This window comes from Nycticebus coucang, chromosome 8 (assembly GCF_027406575.1).
Source record: "Nycticebus coucang isolate mNycCou1 chromosome 8, mNycCou1.pri, whole genome shotgun sequence".
Lineage (NCBI taxonomy): Eukaryota > Metazoa > Chordata > Mammalia > Primates > Lorisidae > Nycticebus > Nycticebus coucang.
The window spans coordinates 112,865,967-112,881,064 of NC_069787.1; positions in this window are offsets into that span (position 1 = coordinate 112,865,967).

The following is a 15,098-nucleotide window of genomic DNA, read 5'->3' on the forward strand; positions in this document are numbered from 1 at the left end:
CTTTCCCCTCGTGCCACTCACACTGATCTATATTTCATGTATGTCCTTGTAAGCTATCCTGCACGAATTAGTTTATCTATACGTATATCTGTGATACTTCAGCAGTGTAACTTACATAAAATGATTGTTCTTTTTTTGCCTCTCAAAATACTGATGTGGCGAGATCTTTTTATGTTGCAATATGCAGATCTATTTGGTGCCTTCTGACCAATACACAGTATTACAGTTCTATCATAGGCATATCCTACATTTTATTACCTATCATTCTGGTGTAACTGATTTAGGGAGAACTAAGCTGCGATTACAACCCAACAGGTACACTGACTCTATTCTCTTCCCTAGTGGAAACTAGGGATAGGGCAGCAGTTGATGAGCTAGAAATAGGGCTGCCCTTTCATGAGGGCTACAACGAGCAGAGAAACCACTCGTTTTGTCAAAGGGAGAAAGAGGAATGGAAATATCGTTTATTAGGACAACTTCAGCTGAAATAAAGCTAAGGAACAAAACCACTTCCCAAGATTAACAGTGGTCAATATAGTACCCTCTATAACTATGCCAATCCTGCCTGCCCGTCTTCCATTCTGCCTATCAAGTCGGGCTAAGAGATTAATGTTTCAGAGGATGAAACTTCTTGACATTATGCACTGAATGCTTCTTTCTCACTCTTCTTCATTTTCCATTTCTAACCTGTTGGGCATTTCATATCTCTCATCTTGCCGACCTTACCTTCTACAGCTTCACCCATGTGCTTTGAATCTGATATCTGACAATGCTCTGACAGGCAGCACATAATCTCCCCTTATGTATGATTTGCATTCACTCTTCATTGAATTTCCATCATTAACAAGAACAGAAACATATAGATCAAAAGAGCAAAATTGATAGCAATGAGCTGCCAAGGTTTGTGGATCTGAATGGTAAGACGCCTTTCCCCTACAAAGAAAATCCGTGGGTAGTACATGCCTTCCAAAGATGTGATTAGCCTACTCTAATTTAACTAACAAAAATCCACACGAGATTTACTATAATAACCTGTATCTCATCTTTAGTGCCCACATTTGACAATTTAATTAATTGTCTTGCATTTTTAGTAATCCTTAAAATTTTTCTGAAAATGAACTCATTTCACTGTGGTACTGCACACGGGTTTTCCTTCCCTGGGTCTTTCAGTAATGAGGCTCTACCTGAAAATAGATACAGGTTTCGGGAGTACAAAGAATGTTACATAAAAAGAAATTTTAATAGTTTTATATGCATTAGAGATGCAAGACTTCTCTCATGAGCCACAGAATATAGCCTGGTGACTGAATACGAAAAATGCAGTGATAATCTAGTGCAAAATGATCGGATTGTCAGCTTAATGTTTTTATTTATTATTCCCAGAAAGTTCAAACAAGATTTAAGATTTGAAAACTATTACTGTTATAATGCTATTTTATTATTGGATAGCCACTATGTAATTTATTAGTCATCATTATCAAATCAAATCATTGTGATAAAACACAAATTTGCAACAAGACATGTGCACACTTAAAAATACATACGTGCAGTATGCAGAGGAAAGGAAGAGGATAAAGAAACCATGAAATAAAAAGGGGAATTAAGAAAACAAATTTAAGTGGCTATTGATATTCACTCATAGCCATTGACTAAAATGTCAATATTTTATTTCATGCAAAAAATAAAAGTTCAGAGCTATTATGTTCTTATTCAGTTGCTGTTTCTACTCATTTTTAAGAGTAAACATCAGAAATGAAATGGTTTTCTGAGCCTTATAATCTTCCCCCTGCATTAATTTTTGCTCTGTTCTGCCACCGAATTTACCTATCATCCTTTCTGATTATAAACCATGAAGGCACCTCATTCCTTGCTAACAGGATCTATATCTTTTTAACTTAATTATCTTTAATTGTTACTGGTATATAATAGTCATACATATCTCCAGCTAAACATCTCCAGTTGTACATATCTCCAGTTGTACAAAACTCCAGCTAAACTTGGCTGTTTAGATCCATCACCCTCACACTCCATCATGGCGTGTCCTACTCTATAGACACCAGGTTGCTTGAATTTCTGTCAGCAATTCATATCTTCTTTTTCCTCTATCAAATTTATTCATTTTATTGCTTTTTTCTAAAATATTCTTTTTTCATTCTTCATCTGGTAAAATCTTATCTATCAAAGCTTAGCCCAAATACTACTTCTTTTGTATGATCTACTTGAAAATGTCCACTCTTCCTCCCCACCCCTTTCAAACAGTATTAACCATCTCCTTTCTTTTGCACATACTTGGTAGTAGATAGGTAGTTAGGTGGTGTCATCACAATAAGAATTACCCTCTGTAGAGTTAAGGTCAATAACTTTCTAGTCCCTTATAACCATCTTGTACCCTCTTCCTACAGCAGAAAACTATGTAATAAAGACTCGGTTCTGGATAGCGATGCTGATAGAAAAGACAATGACAATCAATTATCCTTATAATAATAAATTTATAAAAGGATAAAATATGTGCCCTATCAAATTGTTAGGGAAACCTAACTTTTTTAATCACTGCAGATCTAGGAAATATTCAAGGACTATAGCTAATAGGCATGGTTCTTATAATGCCCAGTAATTGGCTTCAAATGTTATTCATAAGGCAGCCCAGGTCTAAGCAGTGAGTATTTCAAAGCTGTCCTAACTTCCATCAATGTGAGATATTTTATTTTGTAAACTCTAGATGCAAAAATACAATCCTTTATCAAAACATGCGTACCAAAATGCATGTCAAATTACAAGCAGATTAGCAAATAAAATTTTGGTTATATTTGCTTTCTCAAGAACATTGGTCTCTTGAGTTGGGCACACAGGCCACAATACAGAAAATCCACTCTAAGAGAGACTAAAATAGTTTTCAGGGCTCTAATTTCCTCCATCCTCTGGATGAACTGGTGATAAGAAGTGTTAGCTTCTTAAAGGCTAGCGACCCCCAAGAGCAGTAGTGAATGAATCAGCTGGGCCTGGACTCCAACACCACAGGGAGGGCTCCATTGACCTTGGAGGAAGAACGTACCTTCTCCTTTTCTTTCTACACTCCTCCTCTTTCTCATTTAAATTCTAAATAATCATATTCAGGTTATTACTCATGCTAAGAGACAACAGCATAGCAACTCATTTAGGAATAGCAATTCCAAGAGAGAAATATTGCTTAAGTTTATTGGACGTTTCAAAAACTTCAGCCAGTCCATCACTACGTGTATGTATATGAACGTATCTACACATGTGTGTGAATGTATGTGTATTATATGTTATGAAATGCCTTTGGCATTTGGGAAGTTGTGCTCATAAGGAAAAGGAAAGCCAACAGGAAAACCAGCAGCACTTGCTATCATTTATCGGGAGGTAACTGGAATATAATTCTCTCACAGTAGCTATAGAAGAGTAAGACCAGGTCTTAACAACTTAGGGTTTGGAGAGAGATTGGTTCACTTTATCTTCCTTACCACAGTATCCTAGTGAGCTTCTTTGGTAAGTACAAATATATCCTGGTAGACAATAGAGCATCAACCTTGATTAAAGATATTTATACCTAAAATTTTCATTGCCAGAGTAATGTTGACAGAACAAGTTATCCTTAGACTCTAACTCCAGACCTATAGGTTATAAAACATCCAAATATAGCTCAGGCATTAGGAATCCTACCACTGTGACATCATTAGCTACTACTGCTTAACAAACTATATAAAACTTGGCTTCAAACAACAGTCTATTTCCCTCTGTCAGCAATTTGGGCTGAGGTCAGTTCAGCAATTCTTAACTTGGCTGAGCTCCCTCTTTCAGCTATCATCTTCTAGAGAAGTGGTTTTAATATTGTCTGTGAGGGCCCACAGACAATATTAAAACCATGTCTTTGCCCTCTGATGGGAAAACTGGACTGGTATTACTTTGGTTTGGGTGGTCTCACCCACAGCAAGCTAGCCGGCCTTTGCACACAGGGCAGGGGTAGGGTCCCAGGAAGAATATCAGAACATAAAAGTCTTGTTAAGGTTTTGCATCAGAACTGGACAAAAATCATTTTACTGCATTTTATTGTACAAAACAAGTTTCATGACCAGCCCAAATTTGGGGGAAAATGAAATAGATGCTACCTCTTCATAAAAGAAGCTACAAAATCATATCTAGAAGAGTTGTGGACCCAGAAAGGAGTGAAGGATTGTGGTCATTTTTACAATCTACAACTGTGTCTTAAGGAAGGTGAATTGCATGGAGTATTGCTGATCTAAGGATATTTCACCTATTGTGTAGGTGAAAATATAGCCCATCCTTAATGAGTTGTGTTGGTGTGGTAAGCGCCCTTTTTAGAATCTCACACAATAGTAGTTTGTGTTACACCATCAGCTCCAACATTAGCTATCAGCTTCCATTAAGATAGAAGCTCTGAGAAAATAAATAGATTGTTATTCTTGCTACATACAGAGAAGGCAAGTTTCATTCTATTCATTAGGGTTTAAGTATTTATACAGATGTTTACTGGGTTATCAAACACAAACACTTGAACTTTGATGAAAATGTAGCTTCAATAGTTCCAGAAAATGGATGATACTCTGATGCTATATGTGCTGTCCTACTGGAATCCTAAGCAGAGCTACTGTGAGCATAACTCACAAAAATTAATTCACAATAGGCAATAGACTTAAACCAAAGACAAGAAACTATAAGAATTCCAAAAAAAATACTAGAAAATCTCTTATAGATATTGGCCTGGGAAAAGACTTTCTGAAGAATACTCCAAAAGCAATCACATGAACAACAAAAATAATTGGTACCTGATAAAATAGGGGAGGAGGGATATTTGATGGAAAGAGGGTAAGTGATGGGACCATTCCTATGGTTCATATTACAAGGGTACATGTCAATTCTATTAAGTATAGAGTATAAATGTCTTAACACAATAATTAAGTAAATGAAGTGAAGGCAATATTAACTAGTCTGATGTAAGCATTCCAAATTGTATTTAAAATCAGCACATTGTACCCAATAAATGTATTAATATATGATCTATGTGTTTATAGCTCAATTTTATACATGATCTATGTGTTTATGGCTCAATTTGAAAAATCAGCAAATGTTACCCCGTAAATGCATTAATGTACACAATTATGATTTAATAAAAACACACACAAAAAAAGTTCCTGCATAGACAAAGACATAATCAATACAGAAAATAGACAACCTACAGAATGGAAGAAAATATTTGCATGCTGTACATTCAATAAAGAGCTGATAACCAAAATCTACAAAGAACTCGAACAAATTAAAAGAAAAGATCAAATAACCCATTAAAAAGTGGGCCAAAGACATGAACAGAAGCTGTTCAAATAAACATAGACTAATGGATAGCAAACACGTGAAAAAAACGCTCAGTGTCTCCAGTCATCAGGAAAATGCAAATCAAAACCATGTTGAGACATCACCTAACTCTAACGAGAATGGTACATATCAAAAAGTTCCAAAGCAACAGATGCTGGGAAGGATGGAGAGAGAAAGGAACACTCATTCACTATTAGTTGGACTGCAAACTAGTACAACCTCTGTGGAAAGAAGTATGGAGACTCCACAAAAACTAAAAGTAGACCTGTCATTGATCAAGAAATCCCACTATTAGGTGTTTACCCAAAAGCAAAAAAGACATTTTATACATATATATATATATATGTATGTATGTATATATATATATAACACTTTAATGTTTAGAGTAGCACGATTTGCAACAATCACAAAAATGTGGAAATAATGCAAGCGCCCAGCACTACATGAATGGGTTAATAAAATGTGTTTAAATGTATGCTATGGAATACTGCTTAGCCATAAAATCATGGTGACCTCATATATTTTGTAAAAACCTCCATGGAATTAGAAACCATTCTTCTAAATGAAGTATTGGATGAATGGAAAAACAAATGCCACACATGTCCAATACGAAATTGGAACTAGCTGATCAACACTTATGTGCACATTTGAAAGCAGAACTCAGGGAATTCAAGTAAGTGAGGGGTAGGGGGTGGGTCTATTCACACCTAACTGGTACATTGCACACTTCCTGGGTGAGGGACACACTTACAACTTTGACTTAAAATCTACACAAGCAAATCATGTAACCAAAATGTATGTACCCATGTAATATTCTGAACATTGAAATAAATTAAAATTAAAAATACAATTATCAGGTGTGCATGACCTGACATATGAAAAGGAGTCCTAAACCCATGCCAACTATCATCTCCAGAAACGGGCAAGTTCTATGAGTCCTCTGATTCCGAAGTCAGTGTTGAGCCACATGAAGTCTTGGTAACTGAGACCTGGGAAACCACTGCAAATTAGCCAAGAATCAACGGAAATATAGGTCACCTTTATGAGATTAGAAACAGAAATTCTATTTTTTTCTTTGTTCATTTCAAATTTTCTTTGTTCATTTCAAATAAGGGTACAGATTTTTAGATTACATTGTTGTTACTTCCAGGTTAAAGTTCTAGGGGGCGTCTTATCCACCCTCACTATGTGCACATCAGGTGAGATCCCGCCACTTGCCCTCCCTCCTACAGCCAGTCATCCTCTCCCACCCCCTCTTACCCCCACACCAGACTATATCTGTGCTTATTGTTCCTATGAGCATGTAATTGTTTACATACTGGTTTCATATTAGTAGTGAGTACATTGGATGGGAAAAGCGATTCAATTATAGAATGATCATCTTTTATTTGCTTAATGAGTAGATTTTAACTTGGGATACTTTAAAATACATTGACGTCTATGTACCATTCCCAGAGGTTCAGACTTCAGTAGTTCAAAGTGACCCAGGAACTTGTATATATTTAAAATTCCTGATGTGGTTTAATATAGATTGATTTCTCACTTAAACAAGGCAGAGGAATTAGAGAAATTCCCAAAAGTGGCGAAGGGAGCAACTTCCTTGGTAAGCACAAATATATCAGAGATGCTTGATTGAAGTTGTAAAGCATCAGCCAGGAAGTAACAAACTATAAAAAGATTGACACTATTTCCTGGTTGGCAAAACTGCTACAATTGACTCCTTCTTGGAAGTGTCACCTGTACTTGTATAGGAGATGCCCCGTTGGTGCTGTGCTTGCTTGTCTATCATGAACAGACATAAAAAGAAACAGCTTCAAGATGTCAGGCATATATAGGTGAGGCTAATCCTATTATATGAGAATATTGGGGCAGGAGTGCTGGAAGAATTTTAATATTTGATAGTTTGACTATAATTCCAAAAGTGTTTTATTTGCAGGCTTTAATTTATGCCAAGACATTTAACAAAGGGAAGGGTTTCCTCTTGATTTTTATGTTGCTGCATTGCATTGTCTGTGATATTTATGTTGCCACGGGTCATCTGTACACCCTCTAGAAAGCTATTTTGGAAGTGTTGGCTGAGAATAATTTGATGTGACAAATAGAATAGGGAGAGAATGTTCGACTCACATTATATGTGAAAATAGGTAAAGAGAACACACACTAGGGAGGAAGGAAGACCCAGATCTCCCTACTACATTCCCACTGTGGTCCCTAAAAGGAAATTTTGGTAATAATTCTACATTCTGAGGAAGAAGTTTCCACATTTATCTTCATCCTATTAGTAATTCCTCCCTAAGGGAGTGAATAATGCTTTGTCCATGTTATCAATGAGTTCTGCAGAAGCAGTGATGACTATATACAGCCTCTCTTGCTTCTGTTTTCCAGAACTCAAGCATTGCGGAACTTGTTATTGATGTCACCATGCCAGGGGCAGACAGATCACACCTCCATTCCATAAAGCAGGCCACCCACACCACCTCACACTCACACACACACATATATACACGCATGTCATCTCCAAAAGTATATGCATTTATGAAAAACGTACAAGTGAAAAAACTATGCATAGATTCCAAAATTTCTTTGCACCAAAATAAACTTGCACTAAGTTGTTATAAAATATCTGAACAGGATCTAGTTTGATTCACCAATAAGGATAAGACATAAGTTTGAAAAGAGTTCCTAAAAGAGAAAAATGAATTCTGCTAAAATTCATTTTTAGCAAGAGCAAACATAAACTTATGGTGAAACCTGGGTGGCACAATGGTGAAATTTTTGATGCTTTATGAAAAGTTTATGGGAATAATGCCCCCAAAGAAACCAACATTCATTTTCAGAAGGAACAAGATGGTGATAAACATAAAGTCCACATTGGCAGACCATCCGTATCAATTTATGAAGGAAAAATTAATCTTGTTCATGCCTTAAATGAATAGAGCCAAAGATTAATAGCAGAAATAACAGTCAACCCCACAGACACGTGAACTGGTTCAACTTATGCAATTCTAACTAAAAAATTAAAATTGAGCAAATTTTCCACTCAATGGGTGCCAAAATCATTGTACCTGCAGACAAGCACAGAGCTTTTATTGGGAATTTTAAATGAATGGGACTAAGGGTCTGAAGTATTTTTTTAAAAGATTTATAACAGGAGATACTTTACCAGTATGATTCTGCAGACAACACAGAAGAAAAGTGGTGGAAGCGTCTAGTCAAAGCCCAAGCACACCAAAGGAAAAGTCAACGGCAAAGTTCATGGCAAGAGCTTTTTGTGATGCTCAAGGGATTTTGCTTATTGATTTTCTGGAGAGCCAGAGAATGACAACATCCGCTTATCATGAGGGTGCTTTGTGAAATTTAGTCAAACCTTTAGCATAAAATGTCCAGGACCAGAAAGTTCTTCTCCACCACAACAAAGTTCCAGCTCATCCTTTTCATCAAACCAGGGTGATTTTAAAAGAATTTTGATGGAAAATCATTAGACGTCATCAAGAGTCCTGATTTGTTTCCTTCTGTTTCCTAATGTCAAAAAATCTTTAAAGACCCCATTTTTCATCAATTAGCAATATAAATAAAGACTACATTGCAAGGTTAAATAATAGGGACCCTCACTTCTTTAGGCATGGACGAAATGACTGGTCTTACCACTTATGAAAGTGTGTTGACCTTTGTGGAGTTGACATTGAGAAATAAAATTTATATTTTTTATTGTCATATTTTAAGTTCATTTTCCATATGCCATATATTTGTAAACTATATACATACTTGAATATATGTATACATTAACCCAGCTTACAAAAAAGTTTATTCATTATTTAAATATAAGATTCTTTACTTTGAAAAATATTTGTTTCAAAAATTCTAAGACTATACAATAATCCTTAGTCAAATATATATCATTTTTTAAGAGTTGAAGAATTTTAGTGAAAAAAAATGAAAGAAAAAGTATCAACTCTTCAGCTTACCTTGTGGTCTGAAACTTAAAATCTGTTTCTTTTGCCTCATCTGCAAAAAGAAATAGTATTAACAAAACGCCTTGCAAAAAGAATTACTATAGCAAAGCTTAGGTGGGTTGAAAAGAATTAAATCCTTATGTAAAATCAAAGGGTTATGCAATTGTTATTTTATTTACTTCCATTAAAAACTAATAAGGATGAAAAGACTGTGCTCTTTTCCTAGGCTGTTCATGATTTTATCAACCATTAGAATTTCATCAAGAAATGAGAATGCAACTTAATAAGGTTTACCTAGAAATTTACCTACTTTTTTTTTTTTTTTTGCAGTTTTTGGCCAGGACCAGGTTTGAACCCGCCACCTCCCACATATGGGGCCAGCACCCTATTCCTTTAAGCCACCGGCGCCGCCCAGAAATTACTTACTATTCAAACAGTTATAGTAACTGTAGTAACTTCAAAATTATAATAATATGTCCAAATTTTTAACTCATTACTGAATAAATTACCTCATAGGTGCTCACATCAGCCACAAAGAGGATGTGTAGTTCTAGTGGTTAAGACTATAGATCCTAGAACTGGAGAGGGGAGCTGAAAATCTCTTGCTTGTTGTGTGTCCTAATTGAGTTTTTTAACCACCTGTGACTCAGTTTATTCATCTATAAAAAAAATTCCTACCCCCCTAGGACTGTTGAAGTATTAAATGCGACAAATACATACTATCATTTAATGCAGTAGCTGGCACAGAACCCACAGCTCTTGTTATTTTAAAAGAAATTCTTGCTCTTTTGTTAGTAATATCTCCTTTTACTTATTCCAAATTATTATAAATATGCTTAAAAATGTGAATGTCTCCATAATTGTGTTCTTCCTGGGGCATATCTTCCAAACCTAAGATCAAATCATAATCAGTTAATAAAAATATAAATTATATCCATGATGGAAAAATATTTAGCCACAGGAGGGATGAGGTATTTATACACGCTACCACACCGATAAACCTTGAAAACATGCCAGATGAGAGGTGAGTCATAAGAGTCTATGTAAGTGTATGAACCATTTCTATGAAATGTTCAGAATAGGCAAATGTATAGAGACAGAAAGTAGATCAGCGGTTGCCTGGGACTGGTGGTTAGGGGATGAAGATAGGGAATGGAGAGGGGCTACTAAAGATACGGAGTTTCTTTCTTGAATGAGGAAATATTCTAAAGTTGATTATGGTGACGGTGACACAACTCTGTACTATACACAATACTAAAAGCCATTAAATTGTGCACTTTAAATGGGTAACCAAGTAACCTAACGGATATTTTTCACTACCTTGTGATTTTTAAATTCACATAGTTATGTTGAATAGTTCTGTTGGCAGCTTTCAGCCAATCCTCTGATGTTGCTATGAATGAGCTTTCAGAAATCTATGTTATCAGTCCCCTTGTGTTTTTATTTTATGATCCCACTGATGCAAAATAAGCACTCCAAAAGTGCTAGAAGAAGATTCAAGTAGCTGTCTGTTCTAAAAGTCATCACATTACTACACTGATGACCAGTAAGGGACTCTGCCAACTTAAAAGTATTGTGTGATAGAGACAGAGAGAGAGAGAAAGCAAGAAACCAACCTTCTCAAAACCCAATCTCCTTCAGCCCTCCTCCTTTTCTAAGAATCTTGTTTTATCATAATTGATTGTGGATATTCCTAGTTCAATGTATAGATTTTCCTAACACAATTCTATCCAATGAGATTATCAGTCTTTGAGATCTGCAGCACTATTTCACGGTTTCAAAATATATTCTTAGAAAGCTAGAACTAGCTCTAACAGATATATCATCATTTGCAAAGTTCAGACCTTCAAATTATGGAATGGAGGTGAGTTCATGAACATTTTCTCTCAAAACTCAGGTTCAGTGGTAAATGACTATAAAAAGGCCACATATGAAATACACTACACTTTCAGTTTCAATTCAAATCATCTTATTGAAATGAAGAAGAAGTTTAAACCAATAGAATTTTGAAAACCATGTCGGATAAATGCTATGCTATAATGCTGATTGTACTTTATTAGTAAGAGTCTAATTTTTATATTAATATAAAAATTAATAAAATATATAATTTTAATATAAAAATTAATAATCCATATGTAAAAATTATATATAGTGTATTTTTTATGATAATATAAATTAGTAAGGCTGGCATAAAAAAATCACCTCAGTGCCCATCAATACATGAATGAACTAATAAAATGGGGTATTTGTATACCATGGAGAACTACTCAGCTATAAAAAAATAAATTGGTAAACTAATGCCTTTTGTAACAACCTGGCTAGAACTGGAGACCATTCTTGTAAGTGAAGTGTCACAAGAATGGAAAAACAAACACCACATGTACTCACTATTAAACTGGAACTAATCAATCAATACCCCATGCACGTTTGGCAGTAAAATTCAACAGAAACCAAGCAGGTGGGAGTGGGTAGGAGGGGGCAAGAGGGAGTAATTTCATACCTAACCAGTACAGTGCATACTACCTGATGGGCACACTTATAACTTTGACTCAATCTGTATAAAAGAAATTCATGTAACCAAAACATTTGTACCCCCATAATATTCTGAAATAAACAAAAAATTACACAGAATATGTATGTGGCTTAAACAACAAGAAATCTGTCTTCTCACAGTTCTGAAAGCTGGAAGTGCAAGATTCAAGGTGTTGGCAGGCTGGTTTCTTCCGAGGCCTCTCTCTGGGGCTTGGAGACGGCAGCCTTCTTGCTGTGACCTCACATGGACCCTCCTCTGTCCCTGGCCATGACTGGTGTGTATACCTCTTCTTAAAGGGACACTAGTCCTATGGGAATGGAACCCCAGCCTGAAAAGCTCATTTAACCTTTCCTGCCTCCTTAAAGGTCACATAGTTCCAAATACAGTCTTATTTGGGGTTAGGGTTTCAACATATACATTTTGGGAGGGCACAATTCAGTCCATAACAGCATCTCCATTACAAAGTAAAACATCAGAAAATTTATTAACAATAAATTTGTTCTATGTTATTCCAGTTTCCAAGTTTCAAAAAAATATTGATGTTGATTTAAACCACCAATAATTAAGTAAAAATCTAAATTCAGCATGTGTTAAGAATATCAAAAGAGGCCAGGCACTGGCTCATACCTGTAATTCTAGCATTCTAGGAGGTTAAGGCAGGTAGATCACTTGAGCTCAGGAGTTCAGAGACCAGCTTAGACCCTTTCCATACCAAAAAAATAGAAAAACTAGCTGGGTATTGCGGCAGGCCCCTGTAGTCCAGCTGCTAGGAAAGTTGAGGCTAGAGGATTGCTTGAGCCCAGGCATTTGAGGTTACCGTAAGGGACTCTGCCAACTGAGCAGAGACACGTGAGCTATGACAACACAGCACTCTAGCCCAGAGCAACAGAATAAGACTTTGTGTCAAAAAAAAAATGGTAAAAGTTCAGAACAATGATATCAAAACAGAAAAGGAAACATCTAATTAATCAGTAAGCGTTTTTTATCTAGTTATACAAGATAAACCATAAAGTTAAAAAATTTTTAGAATTGATTACTCATCATGTATCTAAGTTAAAAAGACACAAACACAAAAATACATAATTACTATTATGGTAGCAAATACTACACCAAGCAAGATGAAAAAATTAGTATAAATTAATAAGATAAAAATGCCATAATCCACATATAAATAATCCCTGAAAGAAAGTCTTCCATATTTATGTACAAAATGGTTTTCAAACACATTGATAATACTTAGTCTCACTTAAATCTTTCATTAAATTCATAGTGGCTTTTTGCCTTTGTGAATTTTTTTCAAACAAGTGATAGCCAAAATAAAATTGAGTGGCAGTTTGATAAGTTTATAAACATGAACACAAAAAATAAACAACTAAAAGATTTTTTAAAAGATTGCAGAATGCCATAAGCAATAAGACCATTTTTAATTAAAAGGCAAAAAAAAAAAAAAAAAAAAAATCTCACAATCCAATGGCTAGGGACAATGTTTTGTAAATGGTGGAATTTAAGAAGGTTGCCGAGAGGCGGAGCAAGATGGCGGCCGAGTAACTGCTTCCTTGCATTTGGGCACTGTGAGTCTGGGGAGATAGGACTCCAGGCATCTCTGGCTGGTGGGATCTGCCTATCATCACACCTATGAGGATGCAGGGAGTCAGCGAGAGACTTCTGGACCCCAAGAGGAGGACTAAAACGTGGAAAACCGGCAAGTGGTCGCGTGTGTTCAATCCGTCTAAACCCGCCCACAACTGTAAGTTCAGTAGCAGCGAGACTGCAAACCAGAAAGGCCTTACCTGTGAACTGTTTTGGTGTCCTTGGACTTGGCACTGAGTTGAACTGCCTTGGGGAGGGCCTGAGCGGGAGTGCGGAGAACTTTGGTTGTTGTCTAGGGCCCCAGTCTGAGCTGCTGAGCCAGACGGAGCTAATAGTGTTTGGCCGTGGGTCACACGGAACCATTCTCAGTGATCTGCCCCGGCAAGCTCCGCCCTCAGGGTCGCAGAGCTAGAAACGGGTGGGAGCTGGTAACCCAGCAACCAAGTAGCCTAAGGGTGGGGTCTGAGCCTCCTTGCAGCCCTAACCCTCAGGGGCAGAATGAGACCGGTTTTGGCACACTGGGTAAGTGGATAGCCACTTCAGCAGTGATTCCAGCGAGAAAGCTGGGAAAGCTTCTGCTCAGCAAGTTTACAAGTTCAAAGTGCCTTTTAAGTGGGCTGAAGAGAGATTTAGGGTGTCTACCTGTTGGGGTTTGAGAAATCAGCAGCCTCCAGTCGTATCAGAACTGTGATTAACATATCATACCACAGAAGACCACGTGTTGCCCAGACAATATTCAATAACATATACAAACTGCTAGGTTTTTGGTTGTGTATTTTTTTCTTTTCTTTTGTTTGGTTGGGTTTTTTTGTTTGTTTGTTTATTTTGACGTTGTTGATGTTCTTTTGTTTTTTAATTTCAATCTTTTCCATACAGATCCCTTTTTCTTTCTCAATTTTTCTAGTTTAATTATAATTTCCCATTGCTGCCTTTTTTAATAACTAGTGTTTCTACCACTATCATTTGGTTTTTCACCCAATTTTATCCCCATAAAGTTTTCTGTTTGCTTGTTTTGGTTTGATTTATAGCATTTTTGTCTTTCCTCTCTACTTGGTGGAGGTGGGGTACTGTGTCTGATCAGGTTAGCAAAGAGCTGCTGACCTAAGGGAACCACCCAACTGGGCACCCCCAGAAGGTGGGGTTTTTTAAGGATGTGTCAAAGTACCTTACTGTACACCTATATTGTCCTGTCTCCCTCTTTCTGTGCCTCTCTTCTTTTTGTCAATATTCCTTATAGCCACTCCTCTCCTTTCTCTATCTTTCTTTTTTTTCTTATCACTCGGTCCTCCTTTCTTTCATCCCTTTTTTGCTCTTCAACCTTCTCACCCTTCTGGTCCTGTAACCCTTAGTCCACAGGCACAAGAACTTAAAGAGCAAGAGGAAGTGAAAGGAAAATTAGGACAAGGAAACAGATAAAAGAAATCACTCATGAGGAAGAATCAGCAGAAAACTCCAGGCAACATGAAGAACCAGTTTAGAACAACCCCACCAAGGGACCATGAGGTAGCTCCTGCAGATGATTCCACCTATAAAGAAATGTTAGGAATGACAGGGAATTTAGAATACACATGTTGAAAACAATGAAAGAAATGATGGAAACAATGAAGGAAATTGCTAATAAAGTGGAAAATAACCAAAAGGAAATCCAAAAACAGAATCAAATAAGAGATGAA